The 15743-nt window shown below is 35.9% G+C and overlaps 1 long non-coding RNA gene across 1 annotated transcript; it reads left to right on the top strand.

Annotated features, from left to right (window-relative positions):
• Positions 1 to 13683: 13683 nt before the first annotated feature.
• Positions 13684 to 15412, top strand: LOC142348475 (uncharacterized). Its single transcript, XR_012760743.1, has 2 exons — positions 13684 to 13759; positions 15079 to 15412. It is a non-coding gene; the product is annotated as an uncharacterized LOC142348475 (long non-coding RNA).
• The last annotated feature ends 331 nt before the right edge of the window (positions 15413 to 15743 follow it).

The following is a 15743-nucleotide window of genomic DNA, read 5'->3' as shown; positions in this document are numbered from 1 at the left end:
TTCTGCTTTAGAACCTATTTGGACTTTCCCACTCCTACTTAGGCCCTCAATTGATTTGAATAAGTCCTTCACTATACTGAAAAACACTTTTTGTTAAACTGTATAAAGATCGTATTTTGAGTGCGAAATCTGACAACGTGTTAAGTACTTCTATCTCAGACCACCTAGAACAATAATTACTTCTGCTTTAGAACTTATTTATAATTTCCCACTCCTACTTAGGCGCTCAATTGATTTGGATAATTCCTTCACTATATTGAAAAACACTTTTTGTTAAACTGTATAAAGATCGTATTTTGAGTGCGAAATCTGACATCGTGTTAAGTACTTCTATCTCAGACCACCTAGAACGATAATTCATTCTGCTTTAGAACCTATTTGGACTTTCCCACTCCTACTTAGGCCCTCAATTGATTTGAATAGGTCCTTCACTATACTGAAAAACACTTTTTGTTAAACTGTATAAAGATCGTATTTTGAGTGCGAAATCTGACAACGTGTTAAGTACTTCTATCTCAGACCACCTAGAACGATAATTCATTCTGCTTTAGAACCTATTTGGACTTTCCCACTCCTACTTAGGCCCTCAATTGATTTGAATAAGTCCTTCACTATACTGAAAAACACTTTTTGTTAAACTGTATAAAGATCGTATTTTGAGTGCGAAATCTGACAACGTGTTAAGTACTTCTATCTCAGACCACCTAGAACGATAACTCATTCTGCTTTAGAACCTATTTGGATTTTCCCACTCCTACTTAGGCCGTCAATTAATTTGAATAAGTCCTTCACTATACTGAAAAACACTTTTTGTTAAACTGTATAAAGATCGTATTTTGAGTGCGAAATCTGACAACGTGTTAAGTACTTCTATCTCAGACCACCTAGAACAATAATTCCTTCTGCTTTAGAACCTATTTATAATTTCCCACTCCTACTTAGGCGCTCAATTGATTTGGATAATTCCTTCACTATATTGAAAAACACTTTTTGTTAAACTGTATAAAGATAGTATTTTGAGTGCGAAATCTGACAACGTGTTAAGTACTTCTATCTCAGACCACCTAGAACGATAATCCCTCGGGCTTTAGAACCTATTTGTATTTTCCCACTCCTACTTAGGCACTCAATTGATTTGGATAATTCCTTCACTATATTGAAAAACACTTTTTGTTAAACTGTATAAAGATCGTATTTTGAGTGCGAAATCTGACAACGTGTTAAGTACTTCTATCTCAGACCACCTAGAACGATAATCCCTTGGGCTTTAGAACCTATTTGGACTTTCCCACTCCTACTTAGGCGCTCAATTGATTTGAATAAGTCCTTCACTATATTGAAAAACACTTTTTGTTAAACTGTATAAAGATAGTATTTTGAGTGCGAAATCTTACATCGTGTTAAGTTCCTTTTTCTCAGACCACCTAGATCGAAAATTAGCTCTGTACAACGCAGGAAAAAACCCACTCAGTGGGTGCACACTAGACTCAAATAATTGCTTAGCCTCACCACAGGAGGCTGAAGAGCACTCGGTGAGTGCTGACACACACGACCTAAATAATTGCTTTGCTTGGTCACAGGCGGTCTTGAGCAAAAGAAAAAACAAAGACAAGCACTGCTCAAGCCGTCACTGTGTTGCCCAAGAAAGAGTGCTGCAACGCAGCACTGCTACAAAAAGAAGAAGGCACTCGATGAGCGCTCACAGGACTCAAACAATTGCAGCGCTTCATCACAGGAGGCTCAGAGCAAGCACAAAAAAAAGCTCAGGCCATCACTGTGAGCGCTGAAAAGCAAAGAGAGCACAACGTGCGAACTCGCCGTTTGAGGGTTGAAGACAGCTGTTGTTCCGCCAAACAAGCAAACAAATGCTCTGAAAGAGAGCATTTAGTCTAACATGAAAAGAAACATAAACACATAAACACACCGAAACGCACCGAAACGCAACGAAACACGCCCGCAAAACTCGCCCGCACCGCGCGTACGTCCCCATCATGAGGTGCACCAAAGCCCAGAGGGGGGGTGGAGCCGACTAACCGGCGTCTCAACGGGACAGGGGGGGAGGTGCAGAGTTTTCCCACATTATATGGGGACTACAGTGCTTATACTGGTACCCCAAAACAACATTTTCCCGTTTTCCCAAGGAAATTACATGATTTTGTGAATATATTCACGGGGGTTGGGGGGGGGGGGGGATCACTTGCAGAGTGAAAATTGACCCCCTAGATCTCGGAAAACCCTATACAAAATATATATGGGGAGAATCCCAATTACAAATGGAGTTGAACAAGCCTATTCGTGCAGTCAAAGTGATTATTTTCACCATTTCACATGTAGAAACGTGAAACGTACCAGTCACTAAAAGGTCCAAATGACCGTATGTGTCGAGGCCAATTTCTCAAAAACGGCTGAAAGAAACAAAACGCCATTTACAGGGATTCAAGTAGGGCTCAAGCTGAGTTCAAATCAACAAACAGATCAAAAATCGGTCCACTCTACGAGGAGATATTCCAACATCAAGGTACCGTACCAATTGACTAAAATGACCCATTTGGATGTCCTGTTTCTGTGCTATAACCAATAACCACTCATACATGAACTATACATAAAATATACATATTCAGAATCTACGTTATACGTGCTGTTCAAATCACTAATTTTTACACGTGCATTTATGAAATTCGGAGTTCAGAAAGTGACCAGACCTGGCAGTCATCGTCTTCTGGGGACAAAATGGGGTCAAGTTCCCTAGCCAATTTCTCTGAAACGGCTGAACAAAAAAAACGCTCTTAGTACAGTTTGAAGCACTGCTTGAGATACGCATCATATTAAAAAATGAGCCCAATCGATGCATTCTTCAAGGAGTTATAGCAAAAATAAGGTACCGTACCAAATGGCCCCAGAAGAGAGATACGCCAGATTCAGAGCTAAAATTGACCTTCTGAACGACATAAAATGGCCTGTAAAATATATATGGGGACAATCCCCGTTACTAAACGAATCTAACGAACCAACTATCGAGTCTAAAACAGCGAATTTTGATGGTGAAACATGTACATACACGAAATGTACCGGACACGAAATGGTAAAAATGGAGGTATGTGTCCTGGCCAATTTCTCGAAAACGGCTGAAAGAAACAAAACGCTATTTACAGGGATTCAAGTACGGCTCAAGCTGAGTTCAAATCAACAAACAGATCAAAAATCGGTTCACTCTATGAGGAGATATTCCAACATAAAGGTACCGTACCAAATGTTAAAATTGACCAAGTACGGCTCATGTTTCGCTAAAATTCACCACCTGGACTCCATAAAACTGCTGCATACAAAATATATATGGTAAGACTCCCCACTAACTGAGGATTCTAAAACACTAACATTTATTGGGTAAATCGGGTGTTTTGTTGTACCGAAATTTGGGTCACCCAGAATAGCCCGAAAATTCGACCTATTTCAACTTTGAACATTAGTAACTTTTTGATTAGGCCGATTTGGGAAACCAACCAAACACTACAAGCAAGAGGGGTTCAGTGCTAACAAAATGCGACCACTCCCGTTTAATTTGGTCCAGTACTTTAGCAGATATTAACAAATTACTGTTCTGTACCACATTTATTGGGCTAAAATCGAAGCCCAAGATCTCCGGAACCGACGTAAAACAACGTGAAACAGCGTTCCCGGCGCATTTGTGGGTGTAACTCTGGTCCACTTCCATGTTCTAGGTCACGGCAAACTTTGGTGAGGTGGGAAAAAATTTCCCACCTCACCATGAAGGATATGATGTTTTGTGTGTTTTGACACAAAACAACATCCAAAGAAATTTGACGAAATCGTGAGAAAGAAAAATTGTTGAGTTAACCCCATTTATTGATACAATTAGCTTCAAGGACTTAAATACTGTCCAGAAAACACAAAAAGCACGCCTAAAAACTTGTTCAATTGCAAAAAACACCACTTCACTCATTCATTTGGTCAAATTACCTATTTTGACTACCAAGTTTCACGTTTCGCTAAAATAAACCATCAAAACTTGTAAAAAAATGGTAAAAATTATAAATAGTGATACTTCCCATTAACTGAGCAATCTAAAACACTATAATTTTTAATCTTGACACCAAAAATTTTGACATTATTTCACCGCCGAAATAGCCGAAAACGGCTGATAATCGAGGTTTGGTGCCTACAGAGCCAAAATTGACCCCTTCAATTCCATAAAACCATATAGAAAATGTATATGGGGATACTCCTCACTAACATACAAATTCAACGAACCCATAAGGGTAGGGATGCTATGATTTTTTGGGACACCCAGTTTTGGGGAACACCAATATCACTAAAAAAATGGTGACTTTTTTTCAAATTTACCAGTCAATTACTTTTTCACCATGCCGATTTAGGACAAAACATTAACAGCAAATGCAAGGGGATTACAGCATAAGAAAAATAAGCCTACGTTCGAATAAATTGATAGAGTACTTTAGCAGATATGAGCAAATTACTGAAATGTACCCCTTTTTTGAGCTAGAAGCAGAGACAGAGTTCTTCAGAAATCAAGCATAATTGAGTAGAACAGCCAAGCTAACGTGTTTGTGGTAGTAGCTTAGGTCCACATAGTAGTTCTTAGTCAAGGCAAGCCCTCATGGGGAGGTGGGAATAAATTCTCAACTCTCCATGAAGGCTATGATGTTTTGAGTGGTTTGAAAAAATACAACACACCCACAGAAATCTGTTGAAATTTTCAAAAATGAAAACTTGTTGAATTAACTATTACCACCGCCAACATTGGCTTCAAGGACAAGAATGTGGTGTAGACAGCGCAAATTAATCAGGGAAAAGACGTATCATTGAAATTTTAACATTCCATCTACAAAGAAAAAAAGAACGGCAAGTTTTCGATGAATTGCAACAAAATAACATACTAAATAGCAAGTGCCGATTAACCAATGATAAAGGAGAGCTCGCCCATTACTGACTTTAAAAAAATGCGTGTTTGATCACAGAAATTAAAGCAATACTATTGCCAAAATTGCACAATTTCTGAAAAACAACGTTGTTTTTGTTATTTCGTCCAAGAAAATCTTCTTAGAAACCACGCAAGACTGAGTGGCTAATCCATTGAAAGCAGGTTTCCAGATGTCTAAAATGATCTGTTTAGAGGCCTATTTAATCGAAAATCTGATGGTGATCAGCAGAAAAGCCGCCAAAAGATTGAGAGAAGTCAGTTGGTTAACAGAAGGTACCAAATGGAAAAATTTCTCTGCCGTTTCACGTTTCGCTAAAATACAACATCAAAACGTGTATAGAATTAGTACAATGAGTATATATATATATATATAAAGATACTCCTCATTAACTGAGCAATATAAGACACTACACTTTATAACCTTGACCCAAAAAATTCAACTTTTCTATGTCACTGCCGAAATAACCGAAATTGGCCGAAAATCGAGGTTCGGCGCATACAGAGCAAAAATTGACCACTCCAACTCCGTAAAACCATATAGAAAACGTACATGGGGATACTTCCTACTAACATTCAAATCCAACGAACCCTTAAATGTAGGGATGCTATGGTTTTTTGGGGCACCCAATTTTGGGGAACACCAATATCACTAAAAAAATGGTGACTTCTTTTCAAATTTACCAATGAATTACTTTTTTACCAGGCCGAATTAGGGTAATACAATTAAAGAAAATACTAGACGGTTACAATACTAACAAAATAAGCATATGCTGGTAGAGTTTTGCTGAGCACTTGAACACTTATCAACAAAACAACTAATTGTACCTCTATCAATCTGAATCAGCAAGACTTAAAAAAAAATGGAAGCTACATTGGGACCATATGTCGTTACCGCTTCTATAATAGTGTAATCTAGTTCTCCATAGATCTATTTTATGCAGATATATTAGTTTTTGATTTAATATATAGGGAAGAGTGACTGCATTCAAGTTGATCCACTTTAAAACCACTGCGTTTCCTGTTGTTATGATTTAAAGAAATTAAAGTCTCTTTAAACCGTTTTTCTGAAACTTCAGGATTGATATTCACTACAGACAACTCAATTGGCTCACAAATTTCTTGTTCGATCTAGAAACATCATTAGGGCTGAAGAGTGGGAAACCTTTATATTAGGTTAACCGTAGCTTTGCTAAAATTTATAAACGGCAGGAAATAGTTCCATAAGTGTTTGTTTTGTCCTCTATACTTTCCAGAGAGCCCAATTTCGGAAAGAATCACCTAAAATTAACAGGCAAACTTCAGTTCGACGGACAGGGTTTTGAAGCAGTGCTTATGTTGGAAAATGGAATTAGTTCGAATTAAGAAGAATTACAATCTGATTCTGAAAGACTTTAAACAAATGGAAGCTAAATGAGGACCATATGTCGTTACCGGTTCTATATACGTATAATCCCGTTTTACAGAGATCTACATTATGCAGGAATAATAGTTTTTGATTTAATATATAGGGAAGAGTGATTGCATTCAAGTTGATCCACTTTAAAACCACTGCGTTTCCTGTTGTTATGATTTAAAGAAATTAAAGTCTCTTTAAGCAGTTTTTCTGAAACTTCAGGATTGATATTCAATTCAGACAAACCAAATGGCTTCCAAATAACTTGTTTGATCTAGAAACATCAGTGGGGCTGAAGAGTGGGAAACCTTTATATTATACTTAACCGTAGATTTGCTAAACTTAATAAACGGCAGGAAATAGTTCCATAAATGTTTGTTTTGTCCTCTATAATTTGCAGAGCCCAATTTCAAAAAGATGCACCTAAAATTAACAGGCAAACTTCAGTTCGACGGAGAGGGTTTTGAAGCAGTGCTGATGTTGGAAAATGGAAATAGTCCGAATTAAGAAGAATAACAATCTGATTCTGAAAGACTTTAAATAAATGGAAGCTAAATGAGGACCATATGTCGTTACCGGTTCTATATACGTATAATCCCGTTTTCCAGAGATCTACATTATGCAGGAATAATAGTTTTTGATTTAATATATAGGGAAGAGTGATTGCATTCAAGTTGATCCACTTTAAAACCACTGCGTTTCCTGTTGTTATGATTTAAAGAAATTAAAGTCTCTTTAAGCAGTTTTTCTGAAACTTCAGGATTGATATTCAATTCAGACAAACCAAATGGCTTCCAAATAACTTGTTTGATCAAGAAACATCAGTGGGGCTGAAGAGTGGGAAACCTTTATATTATACTTAACCGTAGATTTGCTAAACTTAATAAACGGCAGGAAATAGTTCCATAAATGTTTGTTTTGTCCTCTATAATTTGTAGAGCCCAATTTCAAAAAGATGCACCTAAAATTAACAGGCAAACTTCAGTTCAACGGACAGGGTTTTGAAGCAGTGCTGATGTTGGAAAATGGAAATAGTCCGAATTAAGAAGAATAACAATCTGATTCTGAAAGACTTTAAATAAATGGAAGCTAAATGAGGACCATATGTCGTTACCGGTTCTATATACGTATAATCCCGTTTTCCAGAGATCTACAATATGCAGGAATAATAGTTTTTGATTTAATATATAGGGAAGAGTGATTGCATTCAAGTTGATCCACTTTAAAACCTCTGCGTTTCCTGTTGTTATGATTTAAAGAAATTAAATTCTCTTTAACCTGTTTTTTCTGAAACTTCAGGATTGAAATGCAATTCAGACAACCCATTTGGTTCCCAAAAAATTTGTTCGATCTAGAAACATCAGTAGAGCTGAAGAGTGGGAAACCTTTATATTAAACTTAACCGTAGCTTTGCTAAACTTAATAAACGGCAGGAAATAGTTCCATAAATGTTTGTTTTGTCCCCTATACTTTCTAGAGAGCCCAATTTCGGAAAGAGGCACCTAAAAAAAACAGGCAAACTTCAGTTCGACGAACAGGGTTTTGAAGCAGTGCTTATGTTGGAAAATGGAATTAGTTCGAATTAAGAAGAATAACAATCTGATTCTGAAAGACTTAAAACAAATGGAAGCTAAATGAGGACCATATGTCGTTACCGGTTCTATATACGTATAATCCCGTTTTCCAGAGATCTACATTATGCAGGATTAATGGTTTTTGATTTAATATATAGGGAAGAGTGATTGCATTCAAGTTGATCCACTTTAAAACCACTGCGTTTCCTGTTGTTATGATTTAAAGAAATTAAAGTCTCTTTAAACAGTTTTTCTGAAACTTCAGGATTGATATTCAACACAGACAATCCAAATGACTTCCAAATTACTTGTTCGATCTAGAAACTTCAGTAGGGCTGAAGAGTGGGAAACCTTTATATTAAACTTAACCGTAGCTTTGCTGAACTTAATAAACGGCAGGAAATAGTTCCATAAATGTTTGTTTTGTCCTCTATACTTTCTAGAGAGCAGAGAGCCCAATTTCGGAAAGAGCACCTAAAATTAACAGTCAAACTTCAGTTCGACGAACAGGGTTTTGAAGCAGTTCTTATGTTGGAAAATGGAATTAGTTCGAATTAAGAAGAATAACAATCTGATTCTGAAAGACTTTAAACAAATGGAAGCTAAATGAGGACCATATGTCGTTACCGGTTCTATATACGTATAATCCCGTTTTCCAGAGATCTACATTATGCAGGAATAATAGTTTTTGATTTAATATATAGGGAAGAGTGATTGCATTCAAGTTGGTCCACTTTAAAACCACTGCGTTTCCTGTTGTTATGATTTAAAGAAATTAAAGTCTCTTTGAACCGTTATTCTGAAACTTCAGAATTGATATTCAATTCAGACAACACAATTGGCTTCCAAATTACTTGTTCGATCAGGAAACATCAGTAGGGCTGAAGAGTGGGAAACCTTTATATTAAACTTAACCGTAGCTTTGCTAAAATTAATAAACGGCAGGAAATAGTTCCATAAATGTTTGTTTTGTCCTCTATTCTTTCCAGAGAGCAGAGAGCCCAATTTCGGAAAGTGGCACCTAAAATTAACAGTCAAACTTCAGTTCGACGAACAGGGTTTTGAAGCAGTTCTTATGTTGGAAAATGGAATTAGTTCGAATTAAGAAGAATAACAATCTGATTCTGAAAGACTTTAAACAAATGGAAGCTAAATGAGGACCATATGTCGTTACCGGTTCTATATACGTATAATGCCGTTTTCCAGAGATCTACATTATGCAGGAATAATAGTTTTTGGTTTAATATATAGGGAAGAGTGACTGCATTCAGGTTGATCCACTTTAAAAACACTGCGTTTCCTGTTGTTATGATTTAAAGAAATTAAAGTCTCTTTAAACCGTTTTTTTGAAACTTCAGGACTGATATTCAATTCAAACAACCCAAATGGCTCACAAATTACTTGTTCGATCTAGAAACATAAGTAGAGCTGAAGAGTGGGAAACCTTTATATTAGGTTAACCGTAGCTTTGCTAAAATTTATAAACGGCAGGAAATAGTTCCATAAGTGTTTGTTTTGTCCTCTATACTTTCCAGAGAGCCCAATTTCGGAAAGATTCACCTAATATTAAAAGGCAAACTTCAGTTCGACGGACCGGGTTTTGAAGCAGTGCTTATGTTGGAAAATGGAACTAGTTCGAATTAAGAAGAATAACAATCTGATTCTGAAAGACTTTAAACAAATGGAAGCTAAATGAGGACCATATGTCGTTACCGGTTCTATGTACGTATAGTACAGTTTCTCAGAGATGTACTTTATGTAGGAATAATAGTTTTTGATTTAATATATAGGGAAGAGTGATTGCAGTCAAGTTGATCCACTTTAAAACCACTGCGTTTCCTGTTGTTGTGATTTAAAGAAATTAAAGTCTCTTTGAACCGTTATTGTGAAACTTCAGAATTGATATTCAATTCAGACAACACAATTGGCTCACAAATTACTTGTTCGATCAGGAAACATCAGTAGGGCTGAAGAGTGGGAAACCTTTATATTAAACTTAACCGTAGCTTTGCTAAAATTAATAAACGGCAGGAAATAGTTCCATAAATGTTTGTTTTGTCCTCTATTCTTTCGAGAGAGACCAGTTTCGGAAAGATGCACCTAAAATTAACAGGCAAACTTCAATTCGACGGACAGGAATTTGAAGCAGTGCTTATGTTGGAAAATGGAATTAGTTCGAATTAAGAAGAATAACAATCTGATTCTGAAAGACTTTAAATAAATGGAAGCTAAATGAGGACCATATGTCGTTACCGGTTCTATATACTTACAATCCAGTTTTCCAGAGAGCTACTTTAGGCAGGAATAATAGTTTTTGATTTAATATTTGATAAGAATGATTGCATTCAAATTGATCCACTTTAAAACCACTGTGTTTCCTGTTGTTATGATTTAAAGAAATTAAAGTCTCTTTAAACAGTTTTTCTGAAACTTCAGGATTGATATTCAATATAGACAACCCAAATGACTTCCAAACTACTTGTTCGATCTAGAAACATCAGTGGGGCTGAAGAGTGGGAAACCTTTATATTATACCTAACCGTAGATTTGCTAAACATAATAAACGGCAGGAAATAGTTCCATAAATGTTTGTTTTGTCCTCTATACTTTGTAGAGCCCAATTTCAAAAAGATGCACCTAAAATTAACAGGCAAACTTCAGTTCGACGGACAGGGTTTTGAAGAAGTGCTTATGTTGGAAAATGGAATTAGTTCGAGTTAAGAAGAATAACAATCTAATTCTGAAAGACTGTAAACAAATGGAAGCTAAATGAGGACCATATGTCGTTACCGGTTCTATATACTTACAATCCAGTTTTCCAGAGAGCTACTTTATGCAGGAATAATAGTTTTTGATTTAATATTAGATAAGAGTGATTGCATTCAAATTGATCCACTTTAAAACCACTGTGTTTCCTGTTGTTATGATTTAAAGAAATTAAAGTTTCTTTAAAGCGTTTTTCTGAAACTTCAGGATTGATATTCAATTTAGACAACCCAAATGACTTCCAAATTACTTGTTCGACCTAGAAACACAAGTGGGGCTGAAGAGTGGGAAACCTTTATATTATACTTAACCGTAGATTTGCTAAACTTAATAAACGGCAGGAAATAGTTCCATAAATGTTTGTGTTGTCCTCTATACTTTGTAGAGCCCAATTTCAAAAAGATGCACCTAAAATTAACAGGCAAACTTCAGTTCGACGGACAGGGTTTTGAAGAAGTGCTTATGTTGGAAAATGGAATTAGTTCGAGTTAAGAAGAATAACAATCTAATTCTGAAAGACTGTAAACAAATGGAAGCTAAAGAGGACCATATGTCGTTACCGGTTCTATATACGTATAATCCCGTTTTCCAGAGATCTACATTATGCAGGAATAATAGTTTTTGATTTAATATATAGGGAAGAGTGATTGCATTCAAGTTGATCCACTTTAAAACCACTGCGTTTCCTGTTGTTATGATTTAAAGAAATTAAAGTCTCTTTAAACAGTTTTTCTGAAACTTCAGGATTGATATTCAATATAGACAACCCAAATGACTTCCAAATTACTTGTTCGATCTAGAAACATCAGTGGGGCTGAAGAGTGGGAAACCTTTATATTATACTTAACCGTAGATTTGCTAAACTTAATAAACGGCAGGAAATAGTTCCATAAATGTTTGTTTTGTCCTCTATAATTTGTAGAGCCCAATTCCAAAAAGATGCACCTAAAATTAACAGGCAAACTTCAGTTCAACGGACAGGGTTTTGAAGCAGTGCTTATGTTGGAAAATGGAATTAGTTCGAGTTAAGAAGAATAACAATCTAATTCTGAAAGACTGTAAACAAATGGAAGCTAAAGAGGACCATATGTCGTTACCGGTTCTATATACGTATAATCCCGTTTTCCAGAGATCTACATTATGCAGGAATAATAGTTTTTGATTTAATATATAGGGAAGAGTGATTGCATTCAAGTTGATCCACTTTAAAACCACTGCGTTTCCTGTTGTTATGATTTAAAGAAATTAAAGTCTCTTTAAACAGTTTTTCTGAAACTTCAGGATTGATATTCAATATAGACAACCCAAATGACTTCCAAATTACTTGTTCGACCTAGAAACACAAGTGGGGCTGAAGAGTGGGAAACCTTTATATTATACTTAACCGTAGATTTGCTAAACTTAATAAACGGCAGGAAATAGTTCCATAAATGTTTGTGTTGTCCTCTATACTTTGTAGAGCCCAATTTCAGAAAGATGCACCTAAAACTAACAGGCAAACTTCAGTTCGACGGACAGGGTTTTGAAGAAGTGCTTATGTTGGAAAATGGAATTAGTTCGAGTTAAGAAGAATAACAATCTAATTCTGAAAGACTGTAAACAAATGGAAGCTAAAGAGGACCATATGTCGTTACCGGTTCTATATACGTATAATTCCGTTTTCCAGAGATCTACATTATGCAGGAATAATAGTTTTTGATTTAATATATAGGGAAGAGTGATTGCATTCAAGTTGATCCACTTTAAAACCACTGCGTTTCCTGTTGTTATGATTTAAAGAAATTAAAGTCTCTCTAAACAGTTTTTCTGAAACTTCAGGATTGATATTCAATATAGACAACCCAAATGACTTCCAAATTACTTGTTCGATCAAGAAACATCAGTGGGGCTGAAGAGTGGGAAACCTTTATATTATACTTAACCGTAGATATGCTAAACTTAATAAACGGCAGGAAATAGTCCCATAAATGTTTGTTTTTTCCTCTATACTTTGTAGAGCCCAATTTCAAAAAGATGCACCTAAAATTAACAGGCAAACTTCAGTTCGACGGACAGGGTTTTTGAAGCAGTGCTTATGTTGGATAATGGAAATAGTTCGAATTAAGAAGAATAACAATCTGATTCTGAAAGACTTTAAATAAATGGAAGCTAAATGAGGACCATACGTCGTTACCGTTTCTATATACGTATAATCCAGTTTTCCATAGAGCTACTTTATGCAGGAATAGTAGTTTTTGACTTATTATATAGGGAAGAGTGATTGTATTCAAATTGATCCACTTTAAAACCACTGCGTTTCCTGTTGTTATGATTTAAAGAAGTTAAAGTCGCTTAAAACCGTTTTTCTGAAACTTCAGGATCGATATAAAAATCAGACAACCCAAATGGCTCCCATATTACTTGTTCGATCTAGAAACCTCAGTAGAGCTGAAGAGCGGGAAAAATTGATGCTAAACTTTACAGTAACTTTGCAAAATTTAAAATTGAAACACTTTGAAAAAATGCTGGACGCTGCCTAATAAATGTGTTGATGTTTCTCCTAATGTTTGTATTTGTGTTGTGTTTTAGTTTCTGCTAAACTTTTGTTGTTTCACTGCCGAATGCAATGAAAGTTATTTTCAGGTAACCACACCTGAACTTGTTCAGGTGAAAATTTACCTGAAATTCAGTTCAGGTGTATTTCAGGTGCTTTTACACCTGAACTTCACCTGAACTTCTAGTTACCTGAACTTGGTTCAGGTAAATTTACCTGAACTTTTTTTAGTGTATATTTTCCCGCTTGCATCCGCCGACATCCTGACAGTGGGGAAGTTTGATTAAGTATTTGTGTTGCACTGAAAAATTTCTCGACATGAGAGGAAAACATTTAATAAGGCCCATTCTGGACTTATCAATCAGTTGTCAGATTGTTGATGTTTGTTCAAATGTTCTTTTCCAGAGAGGCGCGAAAATCACTTATAAGACCAGCAGCTCTGCTACTTTTGTTAAGATTCTTTTACTTTAGTCTCAACGGCTTCTTTCAAAAATAGCATTGAAAATAACACAGAGAACGAAAGCTTCCTAATGGTAATGTTTTTAGTTTGTATTTTACATGGGTTTTTTTTGTCAGGTCTTGTCTTGCCTTTGGTAATTATTGACATAAAAATATTATTTAATGTTTTAATATTTGTAAATATATTAGTGTCGAATCTAGCAGCTCTTGACTATAAAAATGTTGGATCTCTTCAGGTTCCATTTGAACCCCTTCCCACTCGTACGTTATGCAGCCTCCGCCGGGCCATGTCAAATATTGCACGTGCTGTTGAATGTGGAATAATAAAATGCACCAACTGAGCTTGGGGCGGGGGGGGGGAGTGGCACGAATGGAAAAGCACTCTAAAAATTTATCGTGTGAATTCAACAAAAAATCGTGTATTTTTTCCCGATTTCTCGCGTAAAAAGAATCACACGACAAAAGGTCTATTTACACGAGAAATCATGTAAATTTACACGATTCTCTCGGGTTTAATCTCAGGATTTCTCGTGTGATTCACACGATAAATCATGTAAAATTCAAACGATTTCTCGTGTGTTCTCAACTAAATTTTCGTGTAAAAACGACACGATTTTTTGTGTGAAAACACATGAAACATCGGTTTGAAACACACGAAAAATTACATGAAAATTACATGATTAATCGTGTAAATCACACGAAAAACCCTGAGGTTAAGCCCGAGAGAATCGTGTAAACTCTCGTGTAAATCGACCTTTTATCGTGTGATTCTTTTTACGCGAGAAATCGGGTAAAAATACACGATTTTTTGGCCAACTTCACATGATTTCTCTTGTAATATTTTTTTCGGTTCAGCAACCGAAAATTGGCTTAGAAATCACTAGAAATGAGAGACAGTGGTTCAGTTTAAATACAAATTAGGGCTTCAGTTGTAGAACTGGAAGTAGAAACAAACACTGATATTGATTTAAAAAATGAGATTTTCTACAAATTATACTTGACAGTCACTCAAAATCAGGGTTGGAAAAAAATGTTTTGCGGGATAAATTTAGGTGGCCCACCTTTTTTTTCATTTTAAAGTTTTATCTTTGGTTTTAATCACTAAAAAGAGCCCAATGTAGCATGAAATTATCATGGATAGCTCAGCCGTCTGTTCTAAAGGAAATTAGGACGAGGAAAAAATCTGAATTTTCTATAAAAATTGCTTCATTTCCTCATACATTCATACACACGAAAAATCGTGTAATTTTTCATCACACGAGGAAAATTTTCTCGTGTGAAATCACACGAGACGCATTTTTCACACGAAAAATCGTGTGATTTTTCATCACACGAGAAAATATCGTGTGATTTTACACGAGCGATTTTTAGAGTGAGATCCCAATTGTTTTAGGCGTCTATATTGCTCATCATATGTCTGCACTGTCTGATAGTAACAAGTGTGAATGGATTTGTGAAGAAAGAGGCAAGACTAGATCTGATGAAACGAGAGTCTTTGAGATCTTTAAATGCAGACCAAAATTCACATCAGCTTCGAAGTAAAGATGGATATATAACGGTTTGTGTTGGAGCCTGTTGGAGCGATATAGAACATTGAAAATGAAACCAACAAAGTTTCAGCGAATTTGAAACTAATTAAAAAACATAAAATGTAAAACTAAGAAACAATGTTTTACTTCTACTTGTTTAAAGCAGAATGTACTAGTTAATAAATGAAGTGTCTTTTATGTCGGCTTCCTTCACCAGAAAAATAGTAACAATTTACGGTAATACTGTGGACAGTGAAAGCCGAATAAATTATGTGTTATAATATAGATATCGACCAAAAGATGTATTACCCCCTCCCAAAAGATGTAAGACTAGGGGCGTAAATTTAGGGGGTAAAGCGATGTAAGATTAGGGTAGTAATGTGGGGTAATGCGGGTAAGGGTGTTTTTTTTTAGCTTTTAACCTCAAAACAACCCCAAAGGGTGGAAATGCTAGACCGTATTCCCAAAGGTACCATCCAAAATGAAGTAAGGTTAGCGGCTAATATGGATGTCAGATAAGGCAACTATG

Source organism: Convolutriloba macropyga, chromosome 10 (assembly GCF_964194025.1).
Source record: "Convolutriloba macropyga chromosome 10, txConMacr16.3, whole genome shotgun sequence".
Classification (NCBI taxonomy): Eukaryota; Metazoa; Xenacoelomorpha; order Acoela; family Convolutidae; genus Convolutriloba; species Convolutriloba macropyga.
The sequence above is the reverse complement of the archived record's forward strand: the minus strand, read 5'-3'. Positions and strand labels throughout refer to the sequence as shown.